At 40.4% G+C, this 17,154-nt stretch overlaps 2 pseudogenes across 2 annotated transcripts in view; both read right to left on the bottom strand.

Annotated features, from left to right (window-relative positions):
• LOC144576549 (proteasome subunit beta type-5 pseudogene) overlaps positions 1–16,224 on the bottom strand; it is a 165,800-nt pseudogene extending 149,576 nt beyond the window's left edge. Inside the window, exon 1 of the transcript XR_013531811.1 lies at positions 16,101–16,224. The product of XR_013531811.1 is annotated as a proteasome subunit beta type-5 pseudogene (transcript). The remainder of the gene's footprint in view (positions 1–16,100) is intronic.
• The window catches only part of LOC118150443 (Y-box-binding protein 1 pseudogene), a 76,331-nt pseudogene extending 60,107 nt beyond the window's left edge, over positions 1–16,224 (bottom strand). The window contains exon 1 of the transcript XR_013531810.1: positions 16,101–16,224. The product of XR_013531810.1 is annotated as a Y-box-binding protein 1 pseudogene (transcript). The remainder of the gene's footprint in view (positions 1–16,100) is intronic.
• Positions 16,225–17,154: the final 930 nt, after the last annotated feature.

Raw genomic sequence — 17,154 nt, 5'->3', positions numbered from 1 at the left:
CTGTCTGGTCTGTGGGAAAAGGCATTGCACTCCAGCCTGGGTAACAAGCAAAACTGTCTCAAAAAAAAAAAAAAAAAAAGGAAATAAAACATACACACATTGGGAAGGAAGACCTCATACTGTCTTTGTTCATAGATAACATGAACATCTGAGTAGACATTTCAAACAATAAACCAAAAAAACCAAAGTTAATATACAGTAGCAAATTGCTTCCCAATATACCAGCAATTAACAGGTGGAATCTGGAATTTAAAGCAAAATACCATACACATTAGTGGCCCCAAAAATAAAATATTTAGGTATAAATCTATCTACCAAAATATATACAAGATCTAGATGAAAAAAAGACTACAGAACTCTGATGAAAGAAAATCAAAAGAATTACACAAATGGAGAGATATTCTATGTCTGTGACTACAAAGACAGTATTGTCGAGACATCAGTTCTTCCCAACTTCATCTATAGATGTCATGCAATTCCAAACTCCCAGCATATTATGGATATCTGCAAACTGACTGTGAATTTTATATGGAGAGGCAAAAGACTCAGAATACCCAACACAATATTGAAGGGGAAAGAACTCACTGCACGAGGTGCAGTGGCTCACACCTGTAATCCCAGCACTTTGGGAGGCCAAGGAGGGCGGACCACTTGGGGTCAGGAGTTTGAGACCAGTCTGGCCAATGTGATGAAACCACATCTCTACTAAAAACACAAAACTTAGCCAGGCATGGTGGCGTATGCCTGTAATCCCAGCTACTTGGAAGGCTTAGGCAGGAGAATCGCCTGAACCCAGGAGGCGGACGTTGCATGGAACCAAGATTGTGCTACTGCACTCCAGCATGGGCAACAGAGCGGCACTCAGTCTCAAAAAGAAAAAAAAAGAATAAAGTCACTATTTGACTTCAAAACTTAATCAATAGCTATGGTAATCCAGACAGTGTGATATTGCTGAAGGAATAGATCAATGGAACAGAATAAAGAGCCCAGATAGAGACTCACATAAATATAGCCAACTAATCTTTGAGAAAGAAGCAAAGGCAATATAATGGAGCAACAAACAGTGTTGGAATAGCTGAATATGCAAATGCAAATAAATGAATCTAACACAAACTTTATGCCATTTACAAATATTAACTGAAAATGTATGCCAGACCTAAAAGTAAAACGCAAAACTGTAAAAATAAAACTCCAACATTAGAGAAAACCTAGACATCACTGAGTATGGCAATTACTTTCTAGATACAATACCAAAAGCACAATCTATAAAAGAAATAATTGACAAGCTAAATGTTACTAAAATAAAAAAAAATTTACTCTACAAAAGACACCATTAAAATATGAAAAGACGGCCAGGTGCAGTGGCTCACGCCTGTAATCCCAGCACTCCGGGGCACCGAGGCAGGCTGATCACCTGAGGTCAAGGGTGCAAGACCAGCCTGACCAACATTGAGAAACCCCGTCTCTACTAAAAGTACAAATTTAGCCAGGCATGGTGGTGCATGCCTGTAATACCAGCTACTTGGGAGGCTGAGGCAGGAGAATCCCTTGAACCTGGGAGGCAGAAGTTGCAGTGAGCCAAGATCGCAGCAGTGCACTCCAGCCTGGGCAATAAGAGTGAAACTCTGTCCCTCCAAAAAAAAAAAAAAGAAAACCAACAGAATATGCCTGCAAAAGACATATCTGATAAAGGACTGTTACCTAAAATATACAGACAGCTATTAAAACTCAATAAGTAAACAACCCAATTTTTTTTTTTTTTAGGGATTATAGGTGCTTTCCATTACACCTGGCTAATTGTTTTTATTTTATTTTATTTTTTTATTTTTGGAGACAGAGTCTCACTCTGTTGCCCAGGCTGCAGTGCAGTGGCATGATCTCGGCTCCCGCAACCTCGGCCTCCCGAATTCAAGCGATTCTCCTGCCTCAGCCTCCTGAGTAGCTGGGATTACAGGCGCATGCCTCCACACCCGGCTAATTTATGTATTAGTTGAGACATGATTTCACCGTGTTGGTCAGGCAGGTCTCGAACTCCTGACCTCGTGATCTACCCACCTCAGCCTCCCAAAGTGCTGGGATTACAGGTGTGAGCCACCATGCCCAGACTATTTGTATTTTTAGTAGAGATAGCATTTCGCCATGTTGGCCAGGCTGGTCTCGAACTCCTGACCTCAGGTGATTCACCCGTCTCGGCCTCCCAAAGTGCTAGGATTACAGACGTGGGCCACCACACCAAGCCATGCATGATTTTTAACATCCTACAGGGATCAGTTACAAAACACTGTTCCACTGAGCAATGCAGATATTTCAAATGTTGACATATTTCATTAAGCAATACATAAAAACTTTTATTAAAATCATCTCTCACCTGTAGTCCCAGATACTGGGGAGGCTGAGGTGGGAGGATCGCTTGAGCCCAGGAGTTCTGGGCTGCAGTGTGCTATGCCAAGCAGGTGTCTGCACTAAGTTCAGCATCAATATGGTGACCTCCCGGGAGCGGGGGACCACCAGGTTGCCTGAGGAGGGGTGAACCAGCCAAGGTTGGAAACGAGCAGGTCAAAACTCCTGTGCTGATCAGTAGTGGGATCGCACCTGTGAATAGCCACTGCACTCCAGCCAGGGCAATATAGCAAGACCCCCGTTATCTTTAAAAAAAAAAAAAAAAAAAACTTCTCTCATATTAACAGAAAAGTCCTTAAGTATTGGGAAGCTATCAAGCTCACAGAGGCAGATACAAGTATATAAAAATTATAAATTTTGTTTGAAAGCTAATTTAAAATAGGCAACAAGTATTATAAGTTGTTTTCCCAGAAAGGATAAGCCCATTTTACTTAGAAAAACATAACTGCCCAATACCCAAGTGTAAAAACCATAGCTTATCTATTAGGTATTCTTCTAAGTATAATGTTGTAAATTTTAAAAAGTCAGCAACACAGCTTAATGACAATGTTACAGGTGATTTTCGTCAAGATAACTTAAAATTCAGTTTGCAGAACTGCTTCAGGCATACTTCCTTTTTCATCACATCATATTAAGAAGACATGTACTCAAGGGTCAATATTTAATAGAACTAGTAACTTTTACTGCCTATCAAAGACATTTTTTGAGATAGTCTTACTCTGTCCCCTAGACTGGAGTACTCATTTTCAAAATGGTTTTAGCTACTTTAAGGCCTGCGCCTTACCACATAAATTTTAAAATAAGCTTTTCTATATCTACAAAAACGTACTAGGATTTAAATAGAAATTCCATTAAACCTATCAATTTGTGGAGAATTGACATCTTTACTATCTACTAAAAATACAAAATATTGAGTTTCCCAAGTCATGAACATGGTACGTCTTTTTAATTATATAGGAATTCCTGAGTTTCTTTCATCACCATTTTGTAATTTACAAAATAAAAGTCCTGTACATGTTTACCTTTGTCTAAGTGTGGTATTTCTTTGGAGTGCTATAAATGGTATTGTGTTTATAATTTCCATTTCCACATATTAATTGCTAGTATATAAAAATGTGATTCATGGCCGGGCGCAGTGGCTCAGGCCTGTAATCCCAGCACCTTGGGAGACCCAGGTGGATGGGTCACAAGGTCAGGAGTTCAAGACCAGCCTGGCCAAGATGGTGAAACCCTGTCTCTACTACAAAATACAAAAATTAGCTGGGCATGATGGCAGGGGCCTGTAATCCCAGCTACTGGGGAGGGTGAAGCAGAGAACTGCTTGAACTCGAGAAGTGGAGGTTGCAGTGAGCAGAGATTACACCACCGCACGCCACTCCATCCTGGGTGACAGAGCAAGACTCCATCTCAAAAAAAAAAAAGAAATGTGATTCATTTTTGTGTATAGATCTTTTACCCTGTGGTGTTACTGAACTCATTAGTTCTAGAAATTGGCGGGGGGGGGGGGAGGGGGCGGTAGTTTAGATTCCTTGAGATTTTCTACATAGACAATCATGCCATTTGCATATAGGGACAAATGTGCTTCTTTCCAAATTGGGATGTCTCTTATTTCTTGTTCTTACCCTCACTACAGTGGCTTGAATTTCTAGTACTATGTTGAACAAGGAAGGTGAGAATGGACATCCTTTGCTTTTTCCTGATCTTAAAAGGGTAAGATTCAGTCTTTCACCATTATGTATAATGTCAGCTATAGGTTTTTTATAGATGCTTATTCCTCATTCTCTGAAAATCATTATCAAGAATAGGTATTTGACTCTGTCATAGGTTTTTTTCTACATCAATATAATCGATTATATGATTGTTTTTTAGCTTGTTGATATAGTACACTACTATATTTACTGATTTTCAAATGCCAAACCAATCTTATATATCCATAAGACTGATTTTCAGACCAGGAGCGGTGGCTTACGCCTGTAATCCCAGCACTTTGGGAGGCCAAGGTGGGTAGATCACGAGGTCAGGAGTTCAAGACCAGCCTGGCCAACATGGTGAAACCCAGTCTCTACTAAAATACAAAAAGTGGCTAGGCCTGGTGGCAGGCACCTGTAATCCCAGCTAGTAGAGTGGCTGAGGCAGGAGATTGCTTGAACTTGGGGGGGGGTGGGGGCTGCAGTGAGCCGAAATGGTGCCACTGCACTCCAGCCTGGGCAACAGAGTAAGACTTTGCCTTAAAAGAAAAAAAAAAGACTGATTTTCAATTGCTGAACCAACTATAAAATATAGTTATTTTACAAATATTATTATATAAAATATAGTAGTATGTTTATATAAAATATAGTTACTTTATAACTACAAAAATTCCAACTTGGTCATGGTCTATAAATTTCTTTTCATATATTGCTGTAATCAATGTGTTAATACTATGTTAAAAGTATTTGGGGTCTAAAAGGAAGATCTGGTCTGCAGTTTTGTGGGAGTTTCTTGTACTAACTTTGTCTTATTTTCACATCAGGCCAATATTAGTGTTAAAAATGAGTTAAATTTTTTGAATGAGATTATATAAAACTGCTTTTAATTATTCTTTAAATGGATTGTAATATTTAACAGTGAAATCATTTGCATCTGAGATTTCTATTTTGGGATCAATTACACATTCAATTTCCTTAATGGTTATGGGACTATTCAAATTGCCTATTTCATCATGACTTAGATCTTTTATTTAAGTCTTTTACTTCTAAGTTGATGATTTATAAGATTCTTCATATCATGCCCTTATACTTTTAATGCCTACAGACAGGATCATTCCTGATATTGATGAATTTTGCCTTCTCTCTTTACCTCTGTTATTCATGACAGAAGTTTACCAATTTTAGAATGTCTTTTGTAGAAAGCCAGAGTAGCCCACCCCCTCTGCGGGGGATCAGCAGCAAGGCTGCTGTGACCTTTGGGTGACCTCCAAGAGAAGCGAAACCATAATAGGGGAATGTGCATGTCTCAGAGAAGAGCAGTCAGACCTAGCAAAAGATAACCAGCTTTCACTGACCTTGCTGCAAGATAGTTGTTAGCTGAGGTATGTTAACTTAAGTACGAGAATTATAATCACAGGCTGTTCTGGGTAACTGCACCCTCGCTCTGCTATGTGCTTTGTGAAGACATAAAATAAAGTACTTTGAGGCAGGACAGGCCAGAGAAACAGGTACTTTCACTTTCCCGGACCACCTGGGCCCACTTTTCTCTATGTCCTGTCTTTGTGTTTTTCTTCATCCCCCACCGTTCCCTCTTAGGTCTTTGAATCCTTGTGCAGCTCAGGACGCAGCTCACGCCAGAGTTTTCGTAAAATTGCCTTTTTGTTTCACTGATTTTCTCTAATTTCCTCTTGTAAAAATCACTGATTTCTTACCTTTATTACCTTTCTTTTGCTGGCTTTGGGTTATGCACGTAGTTTTCTAGTTTCTTGGGGTAGGAACTTACGATTATTGACTTCAGACATTTTCTCTTTTCTTTTTCTTTTTCCTTTTTTTTGAGAAAGAGTCTTGCTCTACTGCCTAAGCTGCAGTGTAGTGGCATGATCTCGGCTCACTGCAACCTCTGCCTCCCGGGTTCAAGTGATTCTCATGCCTCAGCCTCCCAAGCAGCTGGGATTACAAGCACGCACCACCACCACACCTGGCTAATTTCTGCATTTTTACTACAGATAGGATTTCGCCATGGTTGCCCAGGCTGGTCTCAAACTCCTGAACTAAGGCAATCCGCCTGCCTTGGCCTCCCAAAGGGCTAGGATTACAGGCATGAGCCACTGCGTCTGGCCGACATTTCCTCTTTTCTAATGAAAATATTCAGTGGTATAAATTCCCCTCCATACCATGGTTGAATACTATGTCCCACATGTTCTGTTAACTGTGTTCCATTTTCACTAAGATAAAGACATACTGTTTTTCTTTTTTTTCCTCTGAGATGTCCTCTTTGACCTATGGATTAACAGCGCTATTGAGACCGGGCATGGTGGCTCACGCTTCTAATCCTAGCAGTTAGGGAGGCCAAGGCAGGTGGATTGCCTGAAGTAAGGAGTTCAAGACCACTCTGGCCAACATGGCAAAACCCTGTACCTACTAAAAACACAAAAATTAGCTGGGCATGGTGGCACACGCCTGTCATTCCAGCTCCTCGGAGGCTGAGGCACAAGAATTGCTCAAACCCGGGAGCGGAAGACTACAGTGAGCCAAGGTCGTGCCACTACACTCCAGTCTGGGTAACGGAGTGAGACCCTGTCTCAAAAAAACAAAGAAATTTTAAAAAAACTATCCAGGTGTGGTGGCTAACGCTGTAATCCCAGCACTCTGGGAGGCCAAGGTGAGTGGATCATGAGGTCAGGAGTTCAAGACCAGCCTGACCAATATGGTGAAACCCCATCTCTACTAAAAATACAGAAATTAGGGGCCGCGGTGGCTCATGCCAGTTGTCCTAGCGCTTGAGGAGGCAAGCCTATGTGTTCGAGGCCAACCAACCGGGGCAACATAAGAACGTCTTTCACTAAAAAAAAAAAAATACAAAAATTAGCCAGGCGTGATGCCGCGTACCTGTAGTCCCAGCTACTCAGGAGGCTGAGGCAGGAGAACCGCCTAAACCAGGAGGCGGAGGTTGCAGTGAGCCAAGATCATACCACTGCACTCTTGCCTGGGCAATAGTGAGACTCCATCTCCGCTCCCCCTCAAAAAAGATAAAGTACAGGGGACTTTTAGGGCAATGAAACTATTCTGCATGATATTGTAAGGGTAAATGTATATATATTTTTAATAACCAAATAGAATTTATGACACAAAGAGTAAGTATACTTTAAGGTAAGCTATAGGCCGGGAATGGTGGCTCAAGTCTAATCCAGCACGTTGGGAGGCTAAGGTAGGTGGATCATCCAAGGTCAGGAGTTTGAGACCAGACTGACCAAAATGGTGAAACCCCATCTCTACTAAAAATAAAAAAATTAGCTGGGCATGGAAGTGTGCGCTGTAATCCCAGCTACTCCAGAGGCTGAGGCAGGAGAATCGCTTGAATCAGGAGGCAGAGGTTGCAGTGAGCCGAGATCATGCCACTGCACTCCAGCCTGGACAACAGAGCGAGACTTCCTCTCAAGAAAAAAAAAAAGGTAAGCTATAGCCGGGCGCAGTGGCTCACGCCTGTAATCCCAGCACTTTGGGAGGCCGAGGCGGGTGGATCACGAGGTCAAGAGATCGAGATCATCCTGGTCAACAAGGTGAAACCCTGTCTCTACTAAAAATACAAAAAATTAGCTGGGCATGGTGGCGCGTGCCTGTAATCCCAGCTATTCAGGAGGCTGAGGCAGGAGAATTGCCTGAACTCAGGAGGCGAAGGTTGCGATAAGCCGAGATCGCGCCATTGCACTCCAGCCTGAGTAACAAGAGCGAAACTCCGTCTCAATTAAAAAAAAAAAAAAGTAAGCTATAAACTTTAGTTAATAATAATGTACAATATTGGCCCCATAATGACAAATGCACCACACTAATGCAAGGAGTAGTAATAGTGGGAATTGTTTGAGAGAAATGAAGGAGTACTGGGAACTTTCTATACTTTCCCTTCAATTTTTCTGTAAAACTGCCCCCCAAAATAAACTCCTAATTAAAACATAATAATAATGCTATTAGAAATATTAAATTGGGCTGGTCAAGGTGGCTGACTCCTGTAATCCCAGCACTTTGGGAGGCTGAGGCAGGTGGATCGCCTGAGTTCAGGAGATCAAGACCATCCAGGCTAACATGATGAAACCCCGTTTCTACTAGAAATACAAAAAATTAGCTGGGCGTGGTGGCACATGCCTGTAATCCCAGCTACTTGGGAGGTCAAGGCAGGAGAATTGCTTAGACCTGGGAGCCGGAGGTTGTGGCGAGCCGCGCCACTGCACTCCAGCCTGGGCAACAAGAATGAAACTCCGTCTCAAAAACAAAAAGATTATATTATGGGCCAGGCGCAGTGGCTCACACCTGTAACCCCAACACTTTGGGAGGCTGAGGCAGGCAGATCACCTGAGGTCAGGCACGATCTCAGCTCACTGCAAACTCCACCTCCCAGTTTGAGTGATCCTCCTGCTTCAGCCTCCCGAGTAGCTGGGACTACAGGTTTGTGCCACCACGCTTGGCTAATTTTTTGTATTTTTAGTAGAGATGAAGTTTCACCATGTTGGTCAGTCTGGTCTCAAACTTCTGACCTCAGGTGATCCACCCTCCTTGGCCTCCCAAAGTGCTGAGATTCCAGGCGTGAGCCACCACGCCCAGCCTATATAGTCATATTTAAAATGAGTCTCATATTAACATATATCGTTAAGTCACTGCCACTCTGACAATCTCTTATCCTTTAAATAGCACATTTAAATGATTTAAATATAATGTAATTGTTCATATATTAAGGTTTAAGTCTGCATTTATTTTTCCTGTGTTCTTAGTTTTCTATTTGTCTGTTTTTATCTTCCTTTAGGTGGGTTAGCAGAACATTTTATAAAATTCTAATCCCTTTCTAGAGTTTTTGCATATACTGCATGGCTTTTTTAGTGGTTGTTTCACATTATATATATACATTACTTATTACATTCTACTGCTGTCAACATTTTATTAGTTCGTGTGCAGTGTAGAAACTAACTTTTCTTTATGTCCCTTAATCCTCTCCGATTTATACCATATTGTCTTACATATTTTCTTGCTTGCTTTCGAGACAGAATCTCACCCAGTCACCCAGGCTGGAATCCAGTGGCATGATTTCAGTTGATTGCAACCTCCACCTCCCAGTCTCAAGCGATCCTCCCACTTCAGCCTCCCAAGTAGCTGGGACTACAGGTACACACCTTTACACCCAGATAATTTTTGCATTTTTTGCAGAGATGGGGTTTCATCATGCTGCCCAGGTTGGTCTCAAATTCCTGGGCTGAAGCCTTCTGCCTGCCTCAGCCTCCTACGGTGCTGGAAGTATAGGCATGAACAACCGTGCCCAGCCACATATTTTCTTTAAATACATTTTCTTTAAATGCATGTAAATGCAATTATTAAATGATGAATAAAGAAAATGTGGCGCATTCATATACAGAATAGAATATTATTCAACCATAAAAAGGAACTAAGTACAAATTATATGCTACAGTATGGATGGATGTTGAAGATGTTATGCTAAGTGAAAGAAGCCAGACATAAGAGATCACATATTACAGCTGACCCCTGAACAACATGGGTTTGAACTGCGTGGGTCCATTTATATGAATACAGTATATAATAAATTACCATAGAAAGTATGTGTTAATTGACTATGTTATTGGTAAGGTTTCCAGTCAATAGTAGGCTATCAATAACGGTAGTTAAGTTTTGGTGGAAGTAAACATTTTATGCAGATTTTTTACTGTATGAGGGGTTCATACCCCTAACCCCCCACTGCTAAAAGGTCTACTGTATATGTAGACCTTTGTATTAAATATTCAGAACAGGCAAATCCATAAACAAAAAGCAAATTAGTAGCCATGGAATAGTGAGCAAAGGGAATGAGTACAGGGCTTCTTTTAAAAATGATTAAAATCTTTTAGTACTAGATAGCAGTGATGGATGCACAACACTGCAAATGTCTGAAATGTCACTGAACTATATACTTTAAAATGACTTAAACACTTCTGTGTATTTTGCCACAATTAAGAAAAAAAATACTATAAAGTGAAAAGAAAAGTAGCTAACTGAAAAAAATATCTGCAGGCCAGGCACAGTGGTTCACATCTATAATCCCACCACTTTGGGAGGCCGAGGCAGGTAGATCACGAGGTCAAGAGATCAAGACAATCCTAGCCAACATGGTAAAGCCCCGTCTCTACTGAAAATACAAAAATTAGCTGGGCATGGTGGTGCACGTCTGTAGTCCCAGCTACTCAGGAGGGTGAGGCAGGAGAATTGCTCGAACCCACGAAGGGGAGGTTGCAGTGAGCTGAGATCACACTACTGCACTCCGGCCTGGTCACAAAGCAAGACTTCTCCTCAAAAAAAAAAAAAAAACCTGCAACATTATAACAAAAAAAGGCAATTTTCCTTAATTTATGAAGAGTGTCTACAATAAGAAAAAAGTCCAAAAACCAATATTTTTTTATAGGACCAAGAATATTAACGAATAGTTTACAGGAAAAAAAAAAAAACTTTCAAATGGATTAAAACAAAGTTCAAATTATCTTGAACACTGACTTTCTCCCTTTCCCCTTCAATTTTCTCACAAGTGGCATTCTTATCTCTTTCACTAGATAGGGGAGAGTTCTTAAAGCTCAGTTCTAGTCCCCCTAGTTTGCTTTCCTGGTACTAGAAATGCTGCCACGGTATAATTGGCAGAGTGGATGGACCAACATTCACAAATTATTTTCCCTATATTTAATCATTAACAGTACAGTTGGCATGACCCCAATTCATGTTTTGTGAAGTTCAACAAGCCAATTTCATAAAACCAACAAAAGAAGAGGGTATAGAGAATTGCTCTAAATTTTAAAAGGCTCAAAAGACATAAAAATCAAATGCAATATGTGGTCTCTGAATGGATCCTAGTTTTCAGAAAGCAGCTATTAAAAACATCCTAGGGACAAATGGAAAAATCTAAATATGAATTGGGTATTAAATATTAAGGAATTACTGTTAATCCTAGTATATGCAGTGATGGCATTGTGATTATATAGCAAAAGGTCCTTGTTTGTTATATACTTATACTGAATTATTTAGAAGAAAATGTAACTGTAATTTACAATATTTTGGGGGAAAAGGCAAGTAAGGCAAAATAACAGCTGCTAAATCTAAGTGATCTATATATGGAAATTCATTATGTTATTCTCTCTCCTTTCATTTGAATGTCTAAAATTTTTCATAACAGATGATAAAATACAAATAAATTCCTGACCTATTAATTCATTTCTCACCAACTAAATATCTACCTCATTAAGCAAATAATTATTCTAGAAAGAACACTTGTGAATATACAATATAGAAGTTAATATTATTCATAACTTCAAAATGTCCTTTAATTTATTCTTATGTTTCAGAAAATAGGCTTCTCCATTATTGTTGACCTATGCATTTCAACTAGTATGCTACTTCACATAATCACTTACTTATTAGTACACTTTAAATGTTCACTTGGTTCTGGTTCTGCTGCTTTACTTTCCCTAACCCCCAATTAGCCTACATCAATATCTTCATTGCTAAAACAGTACAGCTTCAACAGCACTAGAAGACAGTATCTAGCTACATGAGAAAAGCTGCATTACTCTGCCGCAAAATAAGAAGAGGAAACCCTAAGAGCTAAGTTTCTTTTCTGTCCAGTGTGTAATCACCATTTTCCTTCATTCTTTTAAGCTAATGTGTCAAACATAGCTTAAAGTACATAGTTTAAGTACTATAAATTCTTTTTAAAAAGCTATGTTGATAATTATTTTACCTGGAAAGTATCAGTTTGCTTTTAAACATTATTCGAAGATATACTCCATAAGTGTAATTTTATTATACCTCAAGAACTTTTTTTTTTTTTTTTTTTTTTGAGACAGAGTCTTGCTCTGTCACCCAGGCTGGAGTGCAGTGGCACGGTCTCAGCTCACTTGAATCCGTCTCCCGGGTTCAAGAGATTCTCCTGCCTCAGCCTCCTGAGTAGCTGGGATTACAGGCATGCGCCACCATGCCCAGCTAATTTTTGTATTTTTAGTAGGGATAGGGTTTCGCCATGTTGGCCAGAATGGTCTCCATCTCCTGATCTCATGATCCGCCCGCCTCGGCCTCCCAAAGTGCCGAGATTACAGGCATGAGCCACTGCACCCAGCCCAAGAACAGTTTAATAAGAACTCTTCCTCTTAATTTTATAAACATTAACCTCTTAAATCTGTATAAGACATTCTATTTAATGTAACTCCTTAAAAAAATCACATCCCACAAATGATTATCTTTAGTGACAAAAATCTAAGTCTAGCTTGTTAAATTTTCCTCTGTAACATATTCTCTTAACAATTCACATCCTTGAATACTAAGTCAGTTCCTGCAAATGAACTAATCAATTTTTTAAAAACTAACAAAAATTAAAAGGTATCAAACATTGCTCTCATAAAAATAAATACAAAATTAACATATTGCTAGTCAATGCAATTTCAAACGAACAATGCAAAATTTTAGTCTTTATATAGATTTAATCAAGTGTTTTGGCTTCTCCTAAGGGTTAAGAAGTTTAAAATTATTACTATTATTATTATTATTTTTTTTGAGATGTTGTCTCACTCTTGTCACCAAGGCTGGAGTGCAACGGCACAATCTCGGGGCTCACTGCAACCTCTACCTCCAGTTCAAGCGATTCTCCTGCCTCAACCTCCCGAGTAGCTGGGATTACAGGTGCCTGCCACCACACCCTGCTAATTTTTTTATTTTTTAGAGACGGGGTTTTGCCATGTTGGCCCGGCTGGTCTCTAACTCCTGACCTCAGGTGATCCACCCACCTCAGCCTCCCTAAGTGTTGTGATTACAGGCATGAGCCACCAAGCCTGACCAAGTTTGAAATTATTAATGGTCTTTTTTTTTTTTTTTGAGACGAAGTTTTATTGTTGGTGTCCAGGCTTGAGTGCAATAGCACAATCTTAACTCACCGCAACCTCTGCCTCCCAGGTTCAAGCAATTCTCCTGCCTCAGCCTCCTGAGCAGCTGGGATTATAGGCATGCACCTCCATGCTCGGATAATTTTGTATTTATAGTACATACGGGGTTTCTCCATGTTGGTGAGGCTGGTCTTGAACTCCTGACCACAGGTGATCCGCCCGCCTCAGCCTCCCAAAGTGCTGGGATTACAGGCATGAGCCACGGCGCCCAGCCTAAAATTATTAATGTTCTAACCAGCTGTTTACAGAGTTGTTCCACTAACAAAATCCATGTCCTGGACTTAAATAATTGCTAAAATGTTTTACACATAGCAGCTAAATTAATCACACTAATATGATACCAGAAACAACTGATTCATCTATGTGCAACCTCATTTCCTTCAGATGCCTCCAAGACAACTGAAATTCATAGGTTTTGTCCAGTTGCAATTACAGACTCAAATCAGCTTGGATTTGAGTTAGGATACATGGATTGTTTTTTTGTTTGGTTAGTTGGTTGGTTTTGTTCTGTTTTTCAATTCAGGCATCTTGCTCATGGAACACTCATTATTTGCTTGAGATTGCTTTAATTGCCAGCTGCTTACCTTATTTACCACTGGAGTATAATCTACACCCTTTGACTCAATTGCTTTCTAAATTATCCCTTCAATTAATAACTTTCTAGGCTCAAAGCAAAAAGAAGAAAGAAAGGAATATTTATTGGCCACGATTACAGTAACAGTCAGATAAGGCTGGGCGCAGTGGCTCATGCCTGTAATCCCAATACTTTGGGAGGCCAAGGCAGGTGGATTACCTGAGGTAAGAGGTTCAAGACCAGCCTGTCCAACATAGGGAAACCCATCTCTACTAAAAATACAAAAATTAGCCGGGCATGGCAAGGCATGCCTATAATCTCAGCTACTCTGGACACTGAGGCACGACAATTGCTTGAAACCAGGAGGTGGAGGCTGCAGTGAGCCGAGATTGTGCCACTACACTCCAGCCTGGGTGACAGAGTAAGACTCCGTGTGTGGTGGGTGTGTGTGTGTGTGTGTGTGTGTGTGTGTGTGTGTAAAATAAAAATAAAACTAGCCAGGCATGGTGGCGGACGCTTGCAATCCCAGCTATTTGGGAGGCTGAGGCAGGAGAATTGTTTGAACTCAGGAGGCAGAGGTTGCAGTGAGCCAAGATCCGTGTCACTACACTATAGCCTGGGTGACAGAACGATACTGCACTTCAAAAACAAAACAAAACAAAAGTCAGATAGACACTTGATTTCTTCTTTCTCATTGATATTTTTTAAATTCATCCGCAGGCCAGCTGCAGTGGCTCATACTTGTAATCCCAGCACTTTGGGAGGCCAAGGCGGGCAGATCACTCACAAGGTCAGGAGTTCAAGACCAGTCTCACCAATATGGTGAAACCCCGTCTCTACCAAAATTACAAAAATTAGCCTGGCATAGTGGCCGGCACCTGTAGTCCCAGCTACTCAGGAGGCTAAGGCAGGAGAATTGCTTGAACCCGGGAGGTGGAGGTTGCAATGGGCCGAGATCAAGCCACTCTCCAGCCTGGGCAACAGAGCAAGACTCCATCTCAAAAGAAAAAAAAAAAGAAAAAAATTTCATCTTCAATATTTACAAAAAAAAAAAAAAAAATCCATGCTAGTAGTTGATATGTCACAGAAATTTAAGAAATGCATGGTAAAAATCACTACGTTTAAAATAATGTTTACCTCTGGGGATGAGAGAAGAGACAGATGCATTCGGGGTTGGGTACACAGACCACTTCAACTGTCATGTTAATGTTTGATTTTTTTTTATGTTGGATGGTGAGAAGAGAGATTCTTTGTATTATTCCTTATATATTTGTATATATCTTATGTATTTCATAACATAATTAAAGTCTCACCTAAAAGATAAAGAAAAGTTAATCTCACATTCTTTCATCACCCCCTGTACCATCAAAAAAAAAAAAAAAAATGGAATCATACTAGAGGATTCCGCAACTTACTTTTCTCACCTAATCATCCATCGTAACATCCTCTAGGTCAAAAGTCAAAATATTCCATTAATATTTATGTACCAAAATTTATTCAGACATTCTCCTATTGATGGATACACAGGTTGCTTCCAGTTGTCACAACAAAGTTGTACAAAAGTATTCTTGTTCATGTGTCATTATATACTGGTACTTTTATCTCTGTAGGATAGATTCTTAAAAGTCAGACTTTTGAGTTCCAGTTTTTGTTCAAGAGACATCTGTATTTTTTATTTCCCTAAATATTGCCAGGTTCTTTTGTAAAAGGTTGCAGCAATTCATACTCTCCAGCAATGCTTGAAATTTACTTTAACCATATAAGCATTTAACCACATGTTAGATGTCACTTTTTACTGTCTTACCCATATAATAAACATGTTATGCTTAACATAGATTTAATTTCACCAACAGATTTGAAAACAGGAGACCCAGCTCTTTTCTGAGTGAGTAATCAACCTAGCAATATACAAAATGTGGCAAATACCCCAAAGATTAAGTGTACACACACACACAACTCTGAGATACTTCAAGAACAAATATTGAGTATTATATGCCCAAAACTCCACATTTAAAGTAGATATAGTGGGCATAGAAAAAATAAAATTGTTTAATCTAGTGCATAATGAATACGTTACAAACAAGTTAATCAAAACTAAGAAGTTTGGACGCCAAAGGCAGATTAAAAAAATAATAAGTCAGGCCCAAGAAATTAGGCTGTTGCTAAGAGCACTCCGAGGAGATGGAATCCATTTTGGCCCGACACGGTGTTAATAAAAACTCATTTAAACAAGGAAAAAGGAGAGAACGACCCAGATATCCCTCCTAGAAGCTAGCTTCTGCAGCCTCCTAGCCTCATCAGTAGAAGTTAGGTGATCAGAGAGAGAAATTATTCTCCGATATTTTGAAGAGACGGGAGAGAAAAATGGAATATAGGCCGGTTACTCCTCCCACTCATTACTCCCCCCACTCAGGCCACGCGATCTCAAAGTGTGTAGCCCCGCCAACGGCCACTTCTCTAGCCAACGTGAGGCTAATGACTCACCACAACAATATAACTGGAGAGTTTCTGTACTTTTGTTAGTGGAGTCATACTTCGGACGCCTTGCAACCCCCTTTAAGGACGCAGTAATTGTATCCCGAGCAAACGCCGCCATCTTAAGTCTTCCACTAGCACTAGGGCATAGGCTGATAAAAGCCGGGGGTGGGCGTCACAGGCAAACAGGCCCCGCGCCCAGCCGCAGTGCACTACCTAAATGCCTCCGGCGGCAACGTGCCGCAGCCTTTGCCGTGGCCCCTCCCCCAGTTTTCCTAACGTGTTGCACTTCCTCCTTATCTCTTTTGAGATGCCCTCTTCCTTCTTCTTTCTCTTCATTCCTTTTTTCCTTTCCCAACCCAAATTTCTTTTAACTTTGCCTCGACTCCTTTCTTTTTTCCCTATTTCCAGATCTCTCACTCTCATTAACTTTACATCACAAGTGCATGGTACTTTATGATAGACAAAGCTGTCATTTACTTCTGTTATCACACTAAGTCACTGCAACGTCAGATAAGCTGAGGACTGATTTTTTTTTTTTTCTGTTTTATAGATGAGGAAACTAAGGCACAAAGAGGTGACCCAAATTTCCAAAAGTTCCAACAGTTATTAAGTGCTAGAATGAGCTAGAACCTACTTCTTTTCACTTGACTAAGCCCCGTGTTCGGACAGATGAGTGTGTATGTACTTCAACCAACTAATGGGAAAACTGACGCCGGAAAGTTTTGGCCTAGTCACACAGTGAGTCCATCAATGGCAAAACTGGATTCAGAACAAGCTGCTTCCTTTAATTCTGTAAACAAAAGAGTCTTCATAAAAGAGTCGATAGTCGGGTGTGGTGGCGAGTGCCTGTAATACCACTGTAATACCAGCTACTTGGGAGGCTGAGGTGGAAGAATGACTTGAAGCCGGGAGGCGGAGGTTGCAGTGAGCCAAGATCACACCACTGAACTCCAGCCTGGGCGACCCAGCCAGACTCCGTCTCAAAAAAAAAAAGAGTTGGGATGCTACTCTTGAGCCTAAAAGTCCTTACATCTTCCTTCTTCTTCAATTTATTTGTTTT

The sequence above is a fragment of the Callithrix jacchus genome, chromosome X, assembly GCF_049354715.1.
Source record: "Callithrix jacchus isolate 240 chromosome X, calJac240_pri, whole genome shotgun sequence".
Taxonomy (NCBI): Eukaryota; Metazoa; Chordata; class Mammalia; order Primates; family Cebidae; genus Callithrix; species Callithrix jacchus.
The sequence above is the reverse complement of the archived record's forward strand: the minus strand, read 5'-3'. Positions and strand labels throughout refer to the sequence as shown.